The sequence below is a fragment of the Dermacentor andersoni genome, chromosome 4 (genome assembly GCF_023375885.2).
Source record: "Dermacentor andersoni chromosome 4, qqDerAnde1_hic_scaffold, whole genome shotgun sequence".
NCBI classification, from domain to species: Eukaryota; Metazoa; Arthropoda; class Arachnida; order Ixodida; family Ixodidae; genus Dermacentor; species Dermacentor andersoni.
In genome coordinates this window covers 121,854,189-121,862,340 of record NC_092817.1, presented here as the reverse complement: position 1 = coordinate 121,862,340, position 8,152 = coordinate 121,854,189, and the positions used below count along the sequence as shown (strand labels likewise).

Here is an 8,152-nt window from a genome sequence, read left to right as displayed (position 1 = left end):
CTTTTTGGAGGACTGTCCTCGCTTTTCCTCCCTAAATAAGACGAATTTGGTAGTCTCAACGTCACTGTTTTGACTGCTCTTGAACTTTCTTGTCCTGCTGTCTTTCGGGAATTCCGTGCTGGATCACTCCTACAGTAATATCTCACCCATTTCATTCTTATTCTTTTTGATGTTTTATTTCTTCACCCTTGCTTTACGTTTGCCCACTTTTGTTATTATTTTCACTGAGGTTAGCTGCTAAATCAGAAGATATCTCTACTACTCTCTTGCCTTCATTTACTGTCACTGATAAGCTTTTACGTTAATTTCTATAAGACATTTGTGAAAGTCACCCTACTCTTGGCCAATCTCTTTGAGTGGAATCGTGCCACTGCCTTCAAGATGATGATTATGTTGATGATAATCATCATCATCACGTGTGGCAGGGTCTGGGCGTTCGGCTTTACGGAAAGCATGCCCGTGAGAAGTAGTGAAGACCCACGTGGGGTTGCGACACCAGGTGCAGCTTTTTTTTAAAGAAGACGCAGCTAAATAAAGACACAAGCGCGCCTACACAGCAGTGGTGATAAATTACGAGGGAAAATGCACGACGAGCGCAACAATTAACACGCTACATGAAGAAACTGCAGAGGAAATAGCTATCGCGTTAGCCATATCGCAAACACAAGCGAACATAAGCACCAGCGATTCCCAGACTGCGATACGAAACTTCGCCAACGGTCGAATCTCCCCAGAGGCACTACGACTTCTAAAGTTAGCTAATAACCACGACAAAAGTGATGATCTCATCTGGGCATACCAGATGGTAGCAATGAGGCTGCGCAGCGCACGGCTCGACAGCTTACGGACCGAGCCTCGGTTAGCCCCACCTCACCGACTACCGATGAATGGGAGTGGGAAGATCGAATGACCAGATTTCACCAAATTACACATTATAGATTGCAGAGGCGCACTTTCCCGCCGCCGCAGCCAAAATTAAGCAAAAATCAGTCTGAAGAATGGCGGCAGTTACAGACCAGGTCCTGAGTCAAGCTATCATGCACCTAATACACCAAGATTTATACACGACTGACAAGTGCATACATTGCGACTCTAGAGCCACCCTGGAACATGTCCTATAGGAATATACGGCTATAATACAAAATAACGATGATGTAGCCTCATATAGCGACAGCCTCCACTTGCGCTGGGAGCCTGCGTTGCTCAGATCGAAGCTGCAGCACCAACTCTGGGCCGTTCAGCAAGCCGAGGAAGCCGCCAAGGGCCAACAACCCTTGGCCGGAACCGAGGCGGGCTCCAGGCCCACCTCACCAAATCGCAGGGCACTCAATAAAGTGCAGTGAAGAAGAAGCCGTGTCTGTCCTAAACGAACGCCTCTCTCGCGCTTTACGAAAAGTTCCGACTCCACTTTCGGGGCTTTCTCTTCGCACAGCAAGCGCCCAGCCAGTTCAGCCTTCAGCAGCATGCGCAGATAAAGTTGTTATTCAGGGCGTTCTCTATATTGTGGAGTTTGTGGTTCTGCAGCCCTGCTCTCACGACGTGATACTTGGGTGGGACTTTCTTTCGTGAAATAACGCCATCATCAATTGTGCACGTGCTGAAGTCGAATTGTCGCCTCTGTGCGACGTGCCCCTCGTCGACGCCACTTCTCTTCCCGCTAAGCTAGTCCTTCGGAAAGACATCGCCATACCGCCGTCTTCGTCTGCCGTTGTTCCCGTCTTCTGTCGCGCTGTCTCTGAAGGCGCCGTCCTCTTCACTCCTTCGGAACTCTTCATAACCCGCAACGATGTTCCCCTCCCTTTCGCCACGCTTGAAATTTCAGCCGGTTTCAGCTCCAGCGTTGTCTGCAATCCGCTTCCTACAGCCCTGAAGGCATTTTGCGGCGAAGCACTTGGCCGTGCTCAGCCTCTTGATAACATGTTTATAACCAACGTGCCGGATGCTTCGTATGCAGAGCTCACTGACTTCTGTGCACTTTCCACTTCTGCTCCGCCATCGCCTGACTTACTCAGACCTTTCATTACCGATGACCTTACTTCCGAGCAGCGCTCTCGGCTTCTTCACCTGCTTGCCCAGTTCCGTTCTTCTTTTGACGTTAACCATCGGCCACCACATCGACACTGGCTTCAACGCGCCATTGCAGCAGCCCCCGTACCGCGTCTCCGCCGAGGAGCGTCAAGTGATCAGTGAGCACGTGGACAACATGCGTCAGCGCGGCGTCATTCGACCTTCCAATAGCCCGTGAGCATCACCGGTGGTTCTCGTCACGAAAAACGATGGTTCCATTCGGTTCTGCGTTGATTATCGCCGTCTTAATAAGATAACGCGAAAAAAACGTCTACCCTCTACCGCGCATTGACGATGCTCTGGACAGCTTGCAGTGCTCCCGGGAGCGTGCTCCCGTTTCAGCCATCGCCCGATACACCGAGGAATGCCATCAATTAGCCCGAAAATTCACCTCCGCTGACCAACAACGACAAAAAGCCAATCGTGATGGCGACGCTACGAATCCGAACTTCGCTCCCGGCACACTTGTCTTGTCCGTGCCGTCTACCACGCCTGGACTTTCGACAAAACTTCCCTCGCAGTATGATGGACCATACCGCATCGTCGAACGCACCTCTCCGGTCAACTATGTCATAGAGCCGCTTACACCGACATCCGACAAGCGCCGCCGTGGACGGGATGTTGTTCACGTTCGCCGCCTGAAACAATTCTATGACTCGCTCGTCTCCATGTCCTAAGTCGCCAGGATGGCTCCGCTTTTGCTCCGGGGGTAATTGTAATGAAGAAGAAGAGCACAAGGACAAAGCCAGCCAGATCGTCTGTTCCATGCCTGCAGTGCAACCAGTGGACCAGTCAGCGCGGATAGCCAGTGCGTAGCACGAGTGTGAGCCGATCGGGCAACCAGCTGTTCCTGCGCTGCGTCACCTGCCTTCTCGGTTGCGAACAGACGCTACCATCTGAACTGTGCAATACACCCCATTACAAAAGTTATTTGAATGAATGAAAGTTCCGTCACTGCAGAGGCATGTATAACATCTCGTGTTTGTTCATTTATCCTCCGTTACGCATTTGCTATTTCCACAAGCGCTCCTTTTTTTATCCACGCAGCTGTTAATTTCTTCGGGCATTTAGTTTTCATCACGCGAGCATGTCCTGCCTCATGTGGCATTCTCGACCCCGCACAGCTTTGCGTACTTGCTGTGTAGTTTTATACGTGTTGCTTAATTACACTTCGCTACGCGATGCCCAACAAAGCGACAAGCTGTTGTAAGATAAAGCGCCGCGATTTCGTTTAATTACAGCGAAGGTGTTTACGGTTAGGTTCTGGCGGATCTAAGAATTTTGCATACGTGGCCCGATTCCGAAAATAGGGCATTGCCAGGTCGAGCCACGGCGAAGGTGAATCAGGCATTAAGCACTCCCGATACGTGGGCCGATCCGGAAGATAGTGCGATCCCGGGCCGACCCGCGGCGGAGGTGAAGCAGGCGTTAAGCAACCCCCATACGTGAGCCGAACCCGAAGATAGTGCAATCCCAGGCCGAACGGCGGCGGAGGTAAAGCAGGTTTTAAGCACTTCGCATACGTGGGGCAATACCGAAAATAGTGCAATGCCAGGCCGACCCGCGGTGGAGGTAAAGCAGACTTTAAGCACTCCTCATACGAGGGCCGATCCAGAAGACAGCTCAATGCCGGGTCAATCCGCGGTGGAGTGAAGCAGGCGTTAAGCACTCCCCATACGTGGCCCTATCCCGAAGATAGGGCAATGCCGGGCCGACGCGCGGCGGAGGTGCAGTTCGTCATTAAGGGGTCCACATTCACAGCTTCGCTGGTCATCCTTCTTCACAGAGTGCAAGGGCACTGACTTTTATTCATAAGGTAGATAAGATGGCCGTTTAAAGATTCTTGGAGCATCAGCAACTTCTAGCGTTTCCATATTTAGTTCGTCTTTTTTCCAACACTTCGATGCCCAGTGCAACAGACATGTTGCACGGAGCGCTGTGTCTATAGTAGCGTCACAGGCTGATATACCCTCTATAGTGATGAAGGGTATGTCATTTCGCGGAAATGATAATGGTGTTCCTTCCCTCAGGAAAATTTACTGCACAGGCAACTGCACTGGTAGTCAGCCCGCACGGCTCTGCAGCTGTAGACTGAAATAATGATCGTGTCATTGGGTCAAGGATGTTTCTCGGGTCTTGGATTTGGCGCTACCATGTACAGCGGAAGAACCTCACCATTTCCTATTATTCGTAGGTGCACTAAGCAATGATATGGACTCATTGCAACAATTTTCGCTTTTGTTTCGAGATTCGAAATTCGCGAATGTGTTTCAGTATATTGCAGTCAATTAAGTTGGTTTATGTGCACCGGAACTTTCCAGTTCGTGATGCAATTGCATCGGTGCACATATAAAAAGTCAAAGAACTCCCGTCGCAACGATCGTCAGCGACCAACCTCTTGAATCGAACTCCGCAAGTTATCGGCAAGCGCAACAATAACTTTTACTGTGTGAAGTTGCGTCGTTGTGAATCTCGCTGCTTGCACTGAATTTGAGGGAATCCTACGTGTCAGTTGCGAATTATTTGTTTCAGGTGCGCCTCTTGGTCTACTTCGGTAACCAGGTACCGTTTTCAAAAAAAAAAAAAAAATAAAGGGGGAGGATGTGCTGTGCTATAGGAGGGTTGGAAAGAGAAAGTGGCGGCCAGTATTGATTTTGCTTTATTTGATCACATTGGAAACATATCCAGTTTTGGTCGTGTACTTTTTCGCAACATTTAATCGTTGACAGAACATATGCAAATGACATGAAAAAATTAACGATTAGAACATACACACACACGCACACAGAATCACAAAAGTCAACTTCCTTGCACCCTTTACCAATGCAGCAGGCATGAGAAGACTTTTGAACCAGTCACAAATGTAGGGACCTTTGCACGATAAATACAGATGCGGCACGCAAATACAACTTATGAATACTGTGAAACGCATATATATGAATACATGAACAAACAAAAGGGCACGTCGTAATATAGGACTCATTATTACGCAAGGAGGATGGTCGATGATAATTTACAGTTACAAAGGAAAAGTTTTGTAATATCGCTGCTATATAATATTGCGAGTAGTTAATTTCTGCTTTCAATAATTCATTTTCGCGAAGTGCTCGGGATCAGCCAGGCAAGACGATCGTTTCACAAGAAGATGGGCTTGAATTGATTAACAGAAGCTTAATAAGGGAAACTCCAGCCTTTCAGCAAAATTTCGACAGAGGTGCTTTATCGGGACAATGATACTGTCTTCGTCTGGGCAACAGCTGCGACTATAAGGCAAGTCTCCTTGTAGAAGCGTTGGCTGGAGGCTGAGAATCCCCTTTTTCAGCGCCTAACGCACATGCACACAAAAGGAATGATAAGAAAGAATGGCAGAGCAGTATCCAAGAAATGCGCGCAAATTCTTGAAGTTAAGAGAAAGGCTGAAATCAGCCAAAGGGTGCGCACGCAGTTAAAAATTGTTGACTTCAAAAAGTAAGCGATTTTGGGAGAAGCGTCTTATGGCACCATAGTTAGTTGCATTTTGTATGTAGAAAAGTATGGGATTGTGCAAAATTGGTCGAGCCACAGTGAAGAATCCACGCGAAAGAAAAAAGAAGAAAACAACGGTAGAACTGATGTTGGTAGCCAAATGATGCATCAGATGACGGGAGTAGAATTAAGCCTCCCTAGAAACAGTGTGTGATAGCGTTAAATTAAAGCTGGTGAGGCTAAAGCAATAAAATGTTTGACGTGGGATTTCCGAGAAGGACGACACGTTTTAAGTATTGATAGTACGTGATTATATGGTCTCAAACGGCTGAAGACGAACACATTGCATGAATCACCCGATTCTTGGCTAATTCCCCATGGTGGGTATGAGCCACTTTCAGAGGCAAACATACAAACAAACACAGAAACAAACAACAAACAAACAAAGAGACAGACTCAGGTTAGGGGCACAATTGATGGAGCCCACAGCCTTGACCATCATCATCATTATCACCTTGGCCAATCGCTTTTCGAAAAGCCGGCCTTAATTTGACTGTTCGAATTGTCATTTCGTTTGATGTTCTGGCATTTAGTGTCAGGACCATTTGTGGAGCAATTTCCACCTTCCGATCTCCACGTGTAGGGCAGCAAGCTGGAGAATGTCTAGTGAACCTCACTGCCTTTGATTCCATCTATCTGTTTGACTCTCTCTCACATTTAAAAAGAAAATTTCTGCGTTAGACAAGAATGGGATGCTATATTTTCTACTGTCTCCCATTCGATCTCATGCTTTCGTTATAGTAATATTTATTTAGTTGTTATTCATTACACACCTGTTTCGTGTGACCCCTAACTCAGAATGTGCGATTAATAATTTCGTTTTAACTTAATGTTTCTCGAAATTATTTTTTTATATTCTTGACTTCTCCTGCCGACCGATTTACTACCGCCCGTGAATGCGTTCAATAAATTGATGGGATGAAGAAGAGGATCTATTATTGCGAAGCGGCGGAGGCTGAATTGCCTTAGCACCCCTGTCAGACGTCTATGCTGCATGTGGTGCCGGACGGAAATGAGCGCTCGGCTTTGATCACCCGATGCTGACAGGTCTAGCGCCAAGCTATGCCTCGAGTCCACGTCGTGGAATTTTTCGATGACACCAGCCCCAATCTGTAAGTACCTTGACGAGAGCATGGAACCGCCGAGCTCCAAGGAGACGCCACCCGAGAAGTCAAAGAAGCCCCAGCACGTCACCATAGCTGCCAAACCCCAGCCAGCAACCCAGTCGTCCATAAGGATCCACGGGTTCTCGGATATTGCCCGCAAGAACAGAGCCAACGAGGAAGATGGCCAGGCGTACTATGCTGGCGGCTCAGAGCGGAGTGGCCAGCAGATTATCGGGCCAAGCAGGAAAGCGAACAGCAAGGAGAACTTTGTCGTCGAGATGTTCAAGGCCGCCAAGAAGAACGGCGCTCAAGTCATAGAACCGGGAGTGGATGACGGGGCCCGTAAATCGCCGAGCGCCGGTGGGAGTTTGTTCTCGGGAAGTGGCTACAAGCTGGGCGACGCTACGACGGGCAGTGAGAGTGGGGCATCTTTAGCCCCGCCGGTCGACTCCGCTCAGCAGCAGCCTTCTGTCTCGCGGGTGATCAAGATGTGGGAGGATGGCTTCAGCATCGACGATGGGCCGCTGCTCTCCTACGACAGTGCAAGCACCCAGCAATTTCTCCAGGCTATGCGCCAAGGGGAGATCCCTGCGGAGCTATTGCAGGAGGCAGACGGGGCTGAGTTGAGCCTTATCATGGAGGACCACCGGCACGAGCAATTCGTGGTACCCCAACGGGCCAAGGTGATGGCCTTTGAGGGCACGGGTCACCGGCTCGGCGCGGTAACTCCGACACTAAGCCGCCGATCATCGGCGACTATACCGCCGCTGGAACACTTAGAGGCAAACGCCAAGAAGGCGATAAAGCTGAACGAGTCTCTGCCTACGACCAACGTACAGATTCGCCTCTCCGATGGCTCGAGGTTGGTTGCTCATATGAATCAGACCAACACTGTGGCCGACATCCGCAAGTATATCGTGATCGCCAGGCCTGAGTACGAGGCAGCGACTTTCGCCTTGATGACAACGTTCCCGTGCAAGGAACTGACGGACGAAAAGGCAACGTTGAAAGAGGCGAACCTGCTGAACGTCGTCATCGTGCAGCGCCTGACGTGACGATTGCGACCGGTGTCATTGACGGAAATACATGCACAGCCACGCCTCTGCTCACAATCTGGGACAACGAGAAAGAACCAGAGGGAAAATAAAGAACTCCGTTAGTTCAACGAGTGGCCCTACGCAGACCCTGTCTTTATTTCCTTAATTATTGTCTCTCGTGCTCCCTGAGTTGCTACAAGACGCAGCTAACGTTAATGGTGCTACTAATGCCATTATTTCTAATGGCATAGATAGATAGATAGATAGATAGATAGATAGATAGATAGATAGATAGATAGATAGATAGATAGATAGATAGATAGATAGATAGATAGATAAATAGATAGATAGATAGATAGATAGATAGATAGATAGATAGATAGATAGATAGATAGATAGATAGATAGATAGATAGAT

At 48.6% G+C, this 8,152-nt stretch overlaps 1 pseudogene; it reads left to right on the top strand.

Annotated features, from left to right (window-relative positions):
• The first annotated feature begins 6,528 nt into the window (after window positions 1-6,528).
• LOC126537422 (NSFL1 cofactor p47 pseudogene) lies at window positions 6,529-7,866 on the top strand (annotated as a pseudogene).
• Window positions 7,867-8,152: the final 286 nt, after the last annotated feature.